The sequence below is a fragment of the Bombina bombina genome, chromosome 6, assembly GCF_027579735.1.
Source record: "Bombina bombina isolate aBomBom1 chromosome 6, aBomBom1.pri, whole genome shotgun sequence".
In the NCBI taxonomy this organism is placed as follows: domain Eukaryota; kingdom Metazoa; phylum Chordata; class Amphibia; order Anura; family Bombinatoridae; genus Bombina; species Bombina bombina.
This window is the reverse complement of record NC_069504.1, coordinates 888,269,126-888,284,446: the sequence shown is the minus strand read 5'-3', so window position 1 is coordinate 888,284,446 and position 15,321 is coordinate 888,269,126. Positions and strand designations below refer to the sequence as shown.

The 15,321-nt window shown below is 39.2% G+C and overlaps 1 protein-coding gene and 1 long non-coding RNA gene across 2 annotated transcripts in view; one reads left to right on the top strand and one right to left on the bottom strand.

The window, feature by feature from the left end:
* Positions 1-10,921, bottom strand: part of LOC128663872 (uncharacterized) — a 53,916-nt gene extending 42,995 nt beyond the window's left edge. The window contains exons 1-2 of the long non-coding RNA XR_008402906.1: positions 10,887-10,921; positions 4,714-4,800 (exon numbers count right to left, since the gene is read on the bottom strand). This is a non-coding gene — a long non-coding RNA (uncharacterized LOC128663872). The remainder of the gene's footprint in view (positions 1-4,713; positions 4,801-10,886) is intronic.
* Positions 1-15,321, top strand: part of DLG4 (discs large MAGUK scaffold protein 4) — a 403,179-nt gene that overhangs the window by 127,867 nt on the left and 259,991 nt on the right. The gene's annotated exons all lie outside the window — the stretch shown is intronic.

Below are 15,321 nucleotides of genomic sequence, written 5' to 3'. Positions count from 1 at the left end.
AGAGAGGGGAGAGAATAGCCGAATCATGTGTGCTTCAAATGAAGAAAATGTGAGTGAAGAGAAGGGCTGTATTTGTTGGAAGGTGCAACGAGAGGAAAGTAAAATACCGACACCACCTCCTTGTCTATTGCCAGACCTAGGAGTGTGGCTGAAATGGAGACCCACATGTGACAGTGCAGCAGTGGATGCTGTGTCTGAAGTAGAGAGCCAGGTTTGATCTACAACTATTGTGGTTATTGCTAGTCTGTTCAACATGTCTGACATTGAGGAAACTAATTGCTCTATGTGTTTAGAAGCCATTGTGGTACCCCCTCTTACTTTGTGTACCTCTTGTACTGAAAGGGCCTTACAATGTAAAAAGCATATTTTAAGTAATGAAAGTGTGCCTAAGGATGATTCTCAGTCTGAAGAGAATCAGGATATGCCATCTAATTCTCCCCAAGTGTCACAACCTTTAACGCCCACACAAGCGATGCCAAGTAGCTCAAGTGCGTCTAATTCTTTTTTTCTGCAGGATATGGCTGCAGTTATGTCAACTACCCTTACAGAGGTATAATCTAAATTACCAGTGTTACAGGGTAAACGCAGTAGGTCAGGTATTAATGTGCATACTGAATCCTCTGATGCTTTGTTGGCTATTTCCGATGTACCCTCACAGGGCTCTGAGTTGGGGGTCAGGGAATTGTTGTCTGAGGGAGAACTTTCAGATCCAGGAAGTATGTTACCTCAGACAGATTCGGACGTTATGTCTTTTACATTTAAGCTTGAACACCTCCGCCTGTTACTTAGGGAGGTTTTAGCGACTCTGGATGATTGTGATCCTATTGTAATACCACCAGAGAAATTGTGTAAAATGGACAAATATTTAGAGGTACCTACTTACACTGATGTTTTTCCGGTTCCTAAAAGAATTTCGTAAATTATAAAAAAGGAATGGGAAAGACCGGGTATACCGTTCTCTCCTCCTCCTAATTTCAAGAAAATGTATCCCATATCAGACACCATTCAGGTCTCTTGGCAGTCGGTCCCTAAGGTGGAGGGAGCTATTTCTACCCTGGCTAAGCGTACAACTATACCTATTGAAGACAGTTGTGCTTTCAAAGACCCTATGGATAAGAGGGTCTTCTAAAGAAATTATTTATTCATCAGGGTTTCCTTTTACAACCAACAGCTTGCATTGTTCCAGTTACTACTGCAGCAGCTTTTTGGTTCGATGCTCTAGAAGAGTCTCTAAAGGTTGAAACCCCTTTAGAGGACAGTTTAGATAGAATGAAGGCTCTCAAGCTAGCTAATTCTTTTATTACAGATGCCGCCTTTCAAATTGCTAAATTGGCGGCGAAAAATGCAGGATTTGCCATTTTAGCGCGTAGAGCGTTATGGTTAAAATCATGGTCTGCTGATGTGTCATCAAAATCTAAGCTCTTAGCTATTCCTTTCAAGGGTAAGACCCTATTCGGGCCTGAGTTGAAGGAAATCATTTCTGACATTACTGGAGGTAAAGGTCATGCCCTACCTCAGGATAAATCTGTTAAGATGAGGGGTAGACAAAATAATTTTCGTTCCTTTCGAAATTTTAAAGGAGTTCCCTCTGCTTCCTCTTCTTTCACAAAGCAGGAAGGGAATTTTATTGAAGGGGTGGCCCCCGATCCAGGGAATTTTACTGAAGGGGTGGCCGCCGATCCGGGACCGGATCTAGTAGGGGGCAGACTTTCTTTCTTTGCCCAGGCTTGGGCAAGAGATGTTCAGGACCCCTGGGCATTGGAAATCATGACCCACGGGTATCAACTGGAATTCAAGGATTTTCTCCCAAGAGGGAGATTTCATCTTTCACGATTGTCTGTAGACCAAGACCAGATATAAAGAGAGGTGTTCTTACACTGTGTAAAAGACCTCTCTACCATGGGAGTAATTCGTCCCGTTCCAAAACTGGAACAGGGACAGGGGTTTTACTCAAATCTTTTCCTGGTTCCCAAAAAAGAGGGAACTTTCAGACCCATTTTAGATCTCAAGTATCTAAACAAGTTTCTCAGAGTCCCATCGTTCAAGATGGAGACTATACGAACAATCTTACCAATGATCCAGGAGGCCCACTCTTGTTATCTGTTGGCAACCTACATCCCAGGAGTAGAGAACTGGGAAGCGGATTTTCTAAGTCGACAGACTTTTCATTCGGGGGAGTGGGAACTCCACTCGGAGGTGTTTGCCTCACTGATTCTCCGATGGGGCAGACCGGAATTGGATCTGATGGCATCTCGTCAGAGACCCAAGCTTCCAAGATACGGATCCAGGTCAAGGGATCCCCAGGCCGAACTGATAGATGCCTTGGCAGTGCCTTGGTCATTCAGCCTAGCTTATGTGTTTCCACCGTTTCTTCTTCTTCCATGCGTGATTGCTTGGATCAAACAGGAGAGGGCTTCAGTAATCCGGATTGCGCCTGCGTGGCCACGCAGGACTTGGTATGTGGATCTAGTGGACATGTGCTCTCTGCCACCATGGAAACTTCCTTTGAGACAGGACCTTCTCATTCAAGGACCTTTCCAACATCCAAATCTAAATTCTCTGCAGCTGACTGCTTGGAGATTGAACGCTTGATTTTGTCTAAGCGGGGATTCTCCGATTCGGTCAACGATACTTTGATTCAGGCACGTAAGCCTGTCACTAGAAAGATCTATCATAAGATATGGCGTAAATATTTTTTTTGGTGTAAATCTAAGGGCTACTCATGGAGTAAAGTTAGGATTCCTAGGATTTTGTCTTTTCTCCAAGAAGGATTGGAGAAAGGATTATCAGCGAGTTCCTTAAAGGGACAGATTTCTGCTTTGTCTATTTTGCTACACAAACGTCTGGCAGATGTTCCAGACTTTTTGTCAGGCTCTAACCAGAATTAAACCTGTATTTAGACCAATTACTCCTCCCTGGAGTTTGAATTTAGTTCTTAAAGTTCTTCAAGGGGTTCCTTTTGAACCCATGCATTCCATAGATATTAAACTGTTATCTTGGAAAGTTTGTTTTTGGTTGCTATTTCTTCTGCTCATAGAGTTTCTGAGCTTTAAGCGTTACAATGTGATTCGCCTTATCTTTCATTCTGATAAGGTGGTTTTGCGTACCAAACCTGGATTCCTTCCTAAGGTTGTTTCAAATAAGAATATTAATCAGGAGATTGTTGTTCCTTCCTTGTGTCCTAATCCTTCTTCTAAGAAGAAGCATCTGTTACATAACCTGGACGTGGTCCGTGACTTGAAGTTTTACTTGCAGGCGACTAAGGATTTCCGTCAATCATCTTCATTATTCATTGTTTATTTGGTCAGAAAGCTACGGCTACCTCTCTTTCTTTTTGGCTGAAGAGTATAATCCGTCTGGCATATGAGACTGCTGGACAGCAGCTTCCTGAAAGAATTATGGCTCATTCCATTAAGGCTGTGGCTTCCACATGGGCTTTTAAAAACAATGCTTCTGTTGAACAGATTTGCAAGGCTGCGACTTGGTCGTCTCTTCATACTTTTTCCAAATTTGATACTTTTGCTTCTTCTGAGGCTTTTTTTAGGAGAAAAGTTCTTCAAGCAGTGGTGCCTTCCGTTTAGGTCTCTGTCTTGTCCCTCCCGTTTCATCCGTGTCCTGTAGCTTTGGTATTGTATCCCACAAGTAAGGATGAAATCCGTGGACTCGTCGTATCTTGTAGAAGAGAAGTAATTTTATGCTTACCTGATAAATTAATTTCTTCTATGATACGACGAGTCCACGGCCCTCCCTGTCATTTTTTAGACAGATTTAAATTATATATTTTTTTTTTGTAACTTCAGTCACCTCTGCACCTTTTAGCTTTACCTTTCTCTTCCTAAACCTTCGGTCGAATGACTGGGGGTGGAGGGATGGGAGGAGCTATATATACAGCTCTGCTGTGGTTCTCTTTGCCACTTCCTGTTAGCAAGAGGTTAATATCCCTCAAGTAAGGATTAAATCCGTGGACTTGTCGTATCGTAGAAGAAATTAATTTATCAGGTAAGCATAAATTTACTTTTTCTAACACTTCAGACCTCATTTCTTTGAGCACTGATAACTTTTTGTGTGCAATTTGTTTTAAAAGTGTAACTGTACTTTGTTATGTATCTTTGATGTGTTTTGTAAAACTTTTTTTTTTGCAAAACATAAGAATATATATTGAGTAGCCCTTAAAAAAAGGTTAAACATGATACCATGTCACTTAAAAATATTTAATTATACATAAATATAAATAAAAAAAACACAAATATAGATACAGCCTATTCAGGTTCCGGCACTAATAGCTCAATCCAGAGTTCAAATAAAGTTCCATAAAGTCTTCCTTAGAGGGGTCAAAATCCTATCCTCTAAATCCAGAGACGATTAAATTTAGTGGGGGTCCAGGAAATAAGTTTCTCACCTCGGTACCTGCAAAACTGACCTGTGGAATAAAATTGCAAACAAAAGCTAGTGCAACACTGATAAACAAATATCAAAACTTGAGGTTAAAACACTCACTGGATAGTCCAATAGACAGCCTAGGCGTTTCAACCTGATAATAATAATAATGATACAAACTCCTCTTAAAAATATGATGCAGAGGCTCAGAGCAAAATCACACAGCAAGTGGGGGGGGGGGGGTCATAAGCACGGGAGCTAAAAGCAAAGCAGACCTTTCAAACTTGCCGCTGAATTCGGCATTATAAGCCCAGCCCCCGGCTGCAATTTACTTACGGTTGGGGAGATCTTCAGTATATTTCACTCTACGCCATGGCTAAATTTCATCTCACATTAGTTAGCTCCTCCTTTACATCAGCCACTCTGCTGAGAAAATGGCAAAATGGTTAAATCTGCTAGCAGCTTTGGCAGGCGGTGATTGTTCAGCAGAGTAACAGATGCAGAAAAAAAAGCTGCGGACAAGAAGTAACAGTGTTCAGCTCTATACAGTTATGTCAGGCAGTGGCAAATGCCAGATTCACCTGGCCCTTAAAAACAACCCTGGAAACACCTTAGAAGGAACAGTGGGTAACTTGGGACTAAAGGCTGTCTCAGCAGGACAGAATTTGGGACTGTCCTGCACAAAATCAGGAAAGTTAGGAGGCATGGTAATTGGTATTTGTAACACACTTCATAGATACACATATTCACACACACACATACATATCTACACACAAACATATACATCTTTGAGCCCTAACCAGGCAAATACCTTGTAGCAGACTATATCACTTTTTTAAAAATAATCTTTTTGAAAAAACTTCCATTTTATATGTATAAATATGGGTGAAATACTTTAAGATATTTGACATGTGTTTTGTTTTGCATATATTCAAGCCTTAACACTTTATTTCAGAGGGTAGATTTATCATACCCGAGGCAGACATGATTCGCTACAGTGAATTATGTCTGCCCTGAATCGCTAAATGCCAAAAGCATACGCTGTCGGCATTTAACATTGCACAAAAAGTTCTGGTGAACTGCTTGTGTAATGCCGCCCCCTGCAGATTCGCTGCCAATCGGCCGCTAGTAGGGGGTGTCAATCAACTCAAACGTATACGATCGGGCAGATTGCTGTCTGCCGCCTCAGAGACGGCGGACGAGTTAAGAAGCAGCAGTCTTAAAAACGCTGCTTCTTAACTCCTGTTTCCAGCAAGCCTGAAGGCTCACACGGAAACAGCTTCATTAGGGGCAATACAGGCCTTAATAAATCGGCCCCATAGTCTCTAAGAGTGCTACATTTTCTGGCTCTATTATGGCTTGGCAAGTTGGGCTCAAGCTCTAAAAAAAATATCTGCTGCATTGAGATTATCTGGTTGCGCTCCACTTGTAATATAGACATTTTTATTTGCAATACTTTTCTTCGGTCTTGAAATAAATTAACATACCGCATAACCCTTTGTCTTATTTTGAGAAGCCAATCCACATTTGTTATAAAAGTGGAAACCACTTGTTTCGGTAACAAAATGTACATTGTTTTACACTACTCATTTTTGCTGTGACAGAATAGTTACAGATCCATAGCAGGGTTTGGCTTGTAAAGTCTGCATAGTTAATGTCCAATCCTCAGAAATGGGGAAAACTGCAAATTTCAGATTTAAAATACAGAGAAAATTAGCAAATTACATAAATTAAATTATAATTAAAAATGTTAATAATCTCAATGTATTTCATATAACTTTTTGTAAACTTATTAAAAGTTTTTTATTTCCATTAGGTTACAGAAAATCCATTAATTTCTCTGGATTTGTATTTTTTTAATGAATTGTTAAACCCTTGCATTATTGTAATTGTTATTTGCCATTTACACAAACAATAATACTTACCTGTGTGGAACATTGAATTAATATAACAATACTTAGGGATTTTTACTTTTAGGATTCAGTTTTAGACAGCTATCCAATTTACTTTTATTATCAAATTTGCTTCATTCTCTTGATATCCTTTGTTGAAGAAGCAGTGCTGAGTCAAAAAGCCAATGAGAAGAAGCATATATGTGCAGCCACCAATCAGCAGCGCCCAGTAGTGCATTGCTGCTACCGAGCCTACCAAGGTATGCATTTCAACAAAGGATACTAAGAGAACAAAGCAAATTAGATATTTGAAATGTCCTCAATTGGCTTTAACAAAGATTATCAGATAAGGAAATACAAAACAATTCATATTTACTAGCATAATGTCTGTGGCTACTCCAGTAACAAATAAGTCCCAATTGTCTTCTCCAAATAAGACAAGTGGTGGGTTGAGTTTGGCTATTGTAAAACAATTGCAGCAAACAAGCTTTTAATTAATTCAAAACAAATTCATACTCACTCATGTTAAAGAGACATAATACTCATATGCTAAATCACTTGAAAGTGATGCAGTATAACTGTAAAAAGCTGACAGGAAAATATGACCTGAGTATCTCTATGTAAAAAAGGAAGATATTTTACCTCACAATCTCTTCAGTTCAGCAGAGTTAGTCTTGTGTAAAAAAAGTTATACTTCAGCTGCTGTCCAGCTGCAGGTACATTTTTTTTTACAAAAATGAAGAAATGAACAGCAGCCAATCAGCATCAGCAGTGCTGAGGTCATGAACTCTTTTACTGTGATCTCATGAGATATCACTTAAAGGCTGTGACACACTGCAAGCAATGCAGCGCAAGGCGAAGCAGCTGCTTCGCACTGCATCGCATCGCTCCTGAAGTTCAATTATTTAATCACTGAGCGCTCAGCTATGCGACCTGACGCAGCAGAGTGCTCAGAGATGAAAAGGCAGGACACACAGAGCGCGTACAGCTGCATCTACACGCTGCGCACCGCTCCACTTGCAGTGTGTCACAGCCTTAACTCTGATGAGATTTCATAGTACATTTCCTTAAACCGAATAGAGAAATAACATGAGTGTGCATGAGGCTCACTCCCTTGCCTGTCCTGGGACAGACATACTGATTTGCTGCTTAAAGTCATTTGCAATGGGGTGTGAATACTTGGGACATTTTGAGGTAAAATATCTTTCTTTTTTACATATTTTACATAGAGATGTTCAAGTGATATATTCTCTAGTCAGCTTTTTCAGCTATGCTGCATCACTTTCAAGTGTTTCAACATTTGGTTATCATGGCCCTTTAATTTATTGCAAGACTGTAGAAAAATATTATTATTACAATTTATTTATTGTCCCTTTAAGGAACAAGAGAAAAGAACTGCATGGATTTTGACAGACAGTTGACACATTAGTTTAATCAGCTGTATCAAAAGGGGTTACAAAATGAGAGTTTTTTTTGATAGTCACATTGATCTGGCCTATGGAAATAAAAACCATAAAATGTTGACCAATAAAAGGAATTCCACTTACATTAAATTTGCATACGTGGTGTACTAATTTATCTGTGTACTAATCTATCTATCAGGTTGTTACCTATGTTGCTTAGTAACAGATATAGGGAGACTATGAGCCAGAATACAAGTGGTGCTCTATTTAGCAATTTGGCCCGCACACAAATACCGCCAGAAGTAAGCTATTAACATCCACGGGTTAGTGAACATATTGCAAGTTGAAAGTAAATGGTTTGTGTGAGCTGAACCCAACGTCATTATCTTCAGGACTTCGGATATTGCAATCACGTTAACTTCTTTTTCTCCATAGACTTTAAAGTCTAGTCAAAATGTAGCCACCAATCAGCAAGTGCTACCCAGGTGCTGATCCAAAAATGGGCCTGCTCCTTAGCTTACATTCTTGCTTTTTCAAATATAGATACCAAGGGGATGAAGACAAATTTATGGTAGGAGTAAATTAAAAAGTTGCTTAAAATTGCATGCTGTAACTGAATCATGAAAGTTTATTTTTGACTAGGCTATCCCTTTCATGGAGTGCACTGATGAAAAAACCTAACACTTATAGCTCGTGCGCTAACCATGTTAGACCAAGTGAACGTAACCTGAAGGTAGTTATGCATTGTTTACATTCCAATGTTCTTCACACTGAAGAAAACTTCCTTTTTTAAAAAAAAAAATATATATATTTCTGATTATTTTTTGTAAAATATATATCTATACCATACATATACACTTACATACAACCATACACATATTTAAACACACACTTTGAGGCATATTTATCAATGTGCGAGCGGACATATTACGAAGTAGTGTATAATATCTGCTGCACATCGATAAATGCCGACAGCATACGCTGTCGTCATTTATCATTGCACCAGGAGTTCTTGTGAACTGCTGGTGTAATGCCGCCCCCTGCAGATTCGGCCGCTAGCAGGGGTGTCAATCAATTGATTTCTGTCTGCAGCCTCAGAGCCTTGATTTCTGTCCGTGGCCTTTAGACCGCTGCTTTATAACTTCAGAGCTTGATAAATTTGCCCCACTGTCTTATTAGCCTTTATGCAATGTCTTCAGTGACTCTAACCCAACACATGTTACATTTGATTGTGCTTGAGCGAATGCGTTTACTTTCCACTTGTAATACGCATGCAAGTCAGTGCGGTTGCGATATTGCAATATCGCAACAGTGCGCCGCTTGTAATCTAGCCCTATGTGAGTTGGGAGAAAATTAAGTTGGGGGGAAAAATAAGAGTCTTTGCTATAGTCAAAGGAATCTGTTAGCCAAGGGCCCCTGGAGCCCCCATCTTATGCAATGCTAAATATGGAAAACAAATGCACTTCACAATTTCTATGAAAGGGGAGCAAGCAGTGTAGGGGCACTGGCTGAGTACTGTGGTACCACAGTGTGTGTAAAGGCCAGGGAGCAGTGTAAGGGAACAGTTGCAAAGTGCACTTTGTGTGGGGATAAGTACAACTAGTCTTAAAGGGGCCTTGAAGTAGGCATAATATATATGAGCAATAAAGGACTGAATTGCAAAAGATTTGCATAGAAAATACATTTTGTGATACTTTAACTTTATAAATGATTTGTAAAACTCTGCACATTTACTATTTGAAAACCCTGGTAAGTATGTTTATCTTATCTCCCCTGATAGCTAAATGGAAATTAGTTTTTGCACTGCTCTAAGCAATCCCTGGATAGTATGTAGCTAGCTCATACAATCTGCAGCATTGTGCAGCATACTTAGGTTATACAATTTGATATTTGACATCTTTAGTGAGCATGGTGCAAGCCCAATTGTTACGCAAAAAGGCTGGTATTTTACAGCAGAGAGCTAGCAAAATAAATAATGAATGTAAATTGCAATGCTGTTTGTTGCTATTAGTTAAATTTGTTAATTAGCTTATTGGGAATACCATTTTGAGTTTAATGTCCTTTTAAGGTTATGATATCTAAGATGTGTTGACTCAGAGGTGCTGTGTGTTTCAGATAGAAACATATTGCACAATTGTGATGTATAGGAGGACCTGCAGTTCACTTTGTAAACTGTATAGAAATGCTAAATGTTAGGGACAGTGAAAGAACATGTAATGTGGGTGTAGAAGTGTTTCTAGTGTCTTTGGGCTATGTGTCATATTATCCATTCTTATTCCCTCCCTGTCCTCTGGGTTGTTATGAATGAGAACTCAGTGTGGGGTAATGATACCGTATATGAGTACTGGGGCAACATAAAAGAACTGTGGTGGGGAGGGGAGTAGTTATGATGGACCTGTGTGTAGGTGATTTTCTATGAATGCTGAGTGTTTGAGCAGTATAAGGGGTATGTTTGCTGGAAGTGCTGGGTGAAGGAACTACACAGAGAAAGTGAAGTGAACTATTTTAGGTGCGTTAGGTGCATGGTGGGTGGGTGTGTAGGAATTTGGAAGGGAGAGGTAAGGATTCTGGGTGTGGGGAGAGCAGTGTAACAAAATATGTATGGGGGGAGCAGTTTAGAAGCTCTGGGTGTGCGTGGGGGGGGCACTATAACAGTTCACTCCCTCTCTCCCTCCTTCTCGCTCACTCCTCCTTTACATTTCTCTCCTCTGTCTTCTGTCTCCATTTCTTCGCACCTTCAGCCCCCATATCTCTCCTAACAGACTCTTCCAGCTATTTCTCTCATCCCCACCCTCACATTTTGTCTCTCCTGTTTCCATTCTCTCCTCTCTCTCTTGCACAGTTCTCTTGAATCCCTATTTCCATTCATCTCTATAATTCCCTCTGTCTTTTCCTCTCCCCTTTCATTCATCTCATTGAGTATTTTTCTCGATTCCTTTTTCCCTTAATTTTTCTTTCATCCGTTTGATTTCCTCCATCCCAGTCCATCTCTCTCCCTCCCTTCATTTCTCTATCTGCATCTCTCTCCTGTATACTAGCTGTGAGCTGTCTCCTATATATTGCGTCTGTCTCTTCTCGTCATGAAGAATAAATCTCGCCTGCAGTCTGTCTGTCTGTGTGTGGTAGGTGGTCTCTCTCTCTCTCTCTCTCTCCCCTCCCTTACATGCAGAGATGCAGTCTGAATGTTAAGCACAGCCTGCTCCCACTCGCTCACCATGTATCTGTCTGTCTGTCTGTGTCTGACTCTCCCTCCTCCTTTTTCACTGTTCCTACCTCCTCATTTCTCCTCCCCTCCTAAATGATTCTCCTTATATATTATTCCTAGAGGCAACAGAGGTAAAGGACATTTAATGTATATTTTTTTAGCAACGAGGTATGATAATGTAACTCCTGCAATTTCTTCCTACTGCTCTATCATTCTAATCACTACCCGCAACCTCTCCCTGTATATCCTGCTATGGCTCATCATAAACTGTCTATAACACCTCATACGGATTCATGTAACATCTTACTATAATAAATCATTGTTCTCTATATAATATCTCCCTATAACTCATTTTGTTGCTTTGAATAAGCTTAAATATAACTCCTCATATATCTGCATACCAGCTATAAATCCTTTTACAGTAGCATGTAACTAACCCTCACTATAACTTTTACAATTGCCTCATATAACCATTCCTGTAACTCCTTCTATTACTCCATATAATTCCTCTCTAAAATCTACCTAGTGAACCATATTAACTCCTCTTTATACTCTTCATATAGCACAATATATCACATCTCTTCACATAATATCTTCCATTACATCACCCTTATGTAACATACAATTCCTCCTATTGCTACATATTACTCATATATTGATTAATATAAAATCTCTCTCACATAATATATTCTGTTGCTTAATGTCTTGTCATATAACTGTTGTTATTAATCTGTTAGCATTCATTATAACTTGTCCTATAGTTTCCTGTAACCTATAATGTTATCTGTTACATTATATGGATTCATACACAGGGGCCGATTTAACATACTGCGAATGCAGCCGTTTCCGCGCGAGCTGTGAGGCTCGTCCTAAAACCGCTGCTCCTTAACTTATCCGCCACCTATGAGGCAGCGGACAGCAATCATCCCGATCAGATACGATCGGGATGATTGAGACCTCATGCTAGTGGCAAAGACCAGCCTCCCAGCCAGCCCGGCCCCCCCATCGATCCAGTTCCCTCCTCCCCCTCTCTGGCTCAGCATCCCCCCAAAAATACTTTTCACCTTCCAGTAACGGAGCAGCCTTGAATAGATCCACTATGCCTTGCACAAGGCTTGCTCCATGTCCTGGCTGGGAGGCTCCCTCTGCACTTGGTACCATATCATTCTACCTATAAGTTCTCCTTACCTAATTAACTTCTCCTATTGCATCATATCACAGGTTTGGTTCGTGGAACCTATCCGCCCAGTATTGCGGCTTTTATCATTGCACAAGCAACTGCTTGAGCAATGCTGGCCCCTGCACACAAGCAGGGTCTGTCAATCAGCCTGGTGGGACTAGTGCAGGATGATTTCTGCCAGCTCAGAGCTGACGTATAGGTTAGGAAACAGCAGTCTAATGACTGCTGCTTCTTAACTAATCGGCTGCAGGCTCACTCATGCGAGCCTGCACCGAAGGCGCACCCATAGCTGTATCTGCAGCTTGATAAATGGAGCCACATTTGTTTATTATTAAAAGAACATGAAACACAATTTTTTTTCTTTCATGATTCAGGCACAGCATACAATTAAAAAAGAAATTTCCAATGTACTTCTGTTATCAATTTTGCTTCATTCTCATGATATCCTTTATTGAAGGAGCAGCAATGCACTACTGGGAGCTAGCTGAACACATTGGTGATCCAATGAGAGTGAGCATATATGTGCAGCCACAAATCAGCAGCTAGCTCCCAGCTCATGAGCCTACCTAAATATGCTTTTCATCAAAATAAACCAAGAGAATAGAGCAAATGAGATAATAAAAGTAAAATTGGAAAATTGTTTAAAATGACATGATCTATGTGAATCATGAAAGAAAATGAGGTGTTTTTTTATATCCCTTTAATTATTATGGTGCAAAGCACACATTTTGCACCACCCACAAATATTTCTGGTTTGCCAAGTATAGTATATTACAGCCCACTAGGTTGCAGCAGTGAATACATTCATGCTACAGGCCAGGGATAGTAAAGTCTAAACTAAACTTTCATGATTCAGATAGGGCATGCAATTTTAAACAACTTTCTAATGTACTTTTATCATCAAATTTGCTTTGTTCTCTTGTTATTCTTAGTTGAAAGCTAAACCTAGGTAGGCTCACATGCTAATTTCAAAGCCCTTAAAGGGACATAAAACCCACAATTTTTCTTTCACAGAGGTTTTCTTCCATGACACAGATAGAGAATACAATTTAAAGCAACTTTCCAATTTACTTCAATTTTCTTATTTGCTTAATTTTTGTTGATATCATTTGTTGAAAAGCATATCTAGATAGGCTTAATAGCTGCTGATTGGTGGATGTACATAGATGCCACGTGTGATTGGCTTACCCCTGTGCATTGCAATTTATTCAACAAAGGATATCTAAAGAATCAAGAAAATTAAATAATAGAAGTAAATTGGAATGTTGTTTAAAATTGTATTCTCTATCTGCGTCATGGAAGAAAACCTCTGGGTTTAATGTCCCTTTAAAGGCCGCCTCTCATCTAAATGCATTTGACAGTTTTTACAGATAGAGGGCGTTAGTTCATGTGATTCATATAGATAACACTGTGCTCATACACGTGATGTTATTTAAGAACTAATTGCCTGAAATGCAAGTCTATCAAATTATCTGAGATAAGGAGGCAGTCAGAAGCTTAGATACAAGGTAATTACAGAGGTAAAAAGTATATTTCTATAACAGTGTTGGTAATGCAAAACTGGTGAATGGTAAATAAAGGGATTATCTTTCTTTTTAAACAATAATATTTTTGGTGTTTACTATCCCTTTAAGGGTGATAGTGTACTTGCAAATCTGCACTCCCCCTCTTGAAGATGTCCATTTAATATACAGTACATTCACAACACACAGCAAGGTAATGGACGTTAAAGGGTTAGTAAAGTCAAAATGAAACTTTCAGGATTCAGATAGGGCATGTTATTTTTTTTTAAATATCTTTTTTATTGTTGTCCAAGAAAGCAATACACACATTCCTACTATTACAATTTCTGTGGTTGATATCACATATGGTATAGTTTAAAACAACGATCACAAGTTATACAGCAATCTTTACAATGTACACCGCATAAACCATATCAGTGACAGTTGGTTGCGAGCAAAGGAGTTTCCCCCCTCACCCGCTCTTTGATTCCATATCAACTGACATCTTACTGGTCAGTGTGATCACATCTCTCAGACAGGTTCTTTTTTCGTAACTTTTATCATATTTAAAACTAAACCTAATTCTTAAGGGCATGTTATTTTTTAACAACTTTCTAATTTACTTTTATCATCAAATTTGCTTTGTTCTCTTGTTATTCTTAGTTGAAAGCTAAACCTAGGTAGGCTCATGTGCTAATTTCTAAGCGATTGAAGGCCACCTCTCATCTGAATGCATTTGACAGTTTTTTTACAGCTAGAGGGCGTTAGTTCATGTGTTTCATATAGCTAACACTGTGCTTACGCACGTGAAGTAATTGCCTGAAATGTCTGCAGAAGCTTAGATACAAGGTAATTACAGAGGTATAATGTATATTTCTACAACAGTGTTGGTTATGCAAAACTGGGGAACGCTAAATAAAGGGATTAGCTATCTTTATAAACAATAACATTTTTGGTGTTTACTATCCCTTTAACAGCGGGCATAAAAAATGGATTTTCTCTCCAGTCCATAATTACTCATGGTAAAAAAAGCATCAGCTAGTATAGTCAGGTGTCAGATGGACTTGTCCAAGTTTGGAGACCTGAACACACAGAAGAAGCCACTCTTAAAAAGCGTATTCCTTTTATATCACTACAAGTATCTTTGTAACCTTCCCTTACACTTCACTATGCAGCACAATCACATTGTGTTGGGCGTAATTGAGTTCTAATACTATAAGACTACTAATCTCTTTAATAGAAGAATGCCCTGAAGAGGCCTAGTTTTATAAAATAATATAAAAACAAAACTGGATAGAAAACCTGGTCAGGATATCAGGTCATGTGAAAAATGGGAGAACTATTGTAAAATGCAGGACAACTATTACACAAAACCACTCCCTATACAAGAGACCTGAATGTTCAGTGAGAATGAAAAATCTTTATATGGTTTACATGGGAGAATAAACAACATCTTTAATATGCACAATTTAAATGTTATGTCCCTTAAAGTCAGATTATTATTGTTTGTTTTTTTTGTTTTGATTCATTTTTTTTTGTAAGGTATTGAAGACATTTTTGTGATGCCAATATCTTTCACTTTTATGTGTTGATAAGTCAGTGGTTACAAGAATGGAGCTTAAAGGGACACAAAACAATTTTTTTCTTTCATGATTCAGATAGAGCATGCAATTTTAAAGGGACACTGAACCCACATTTTTTCTTTTGTGATTCAGATAGAGCATGCAATTTTAAGCAACTTTCTAATTCACTCCTTTTAGCA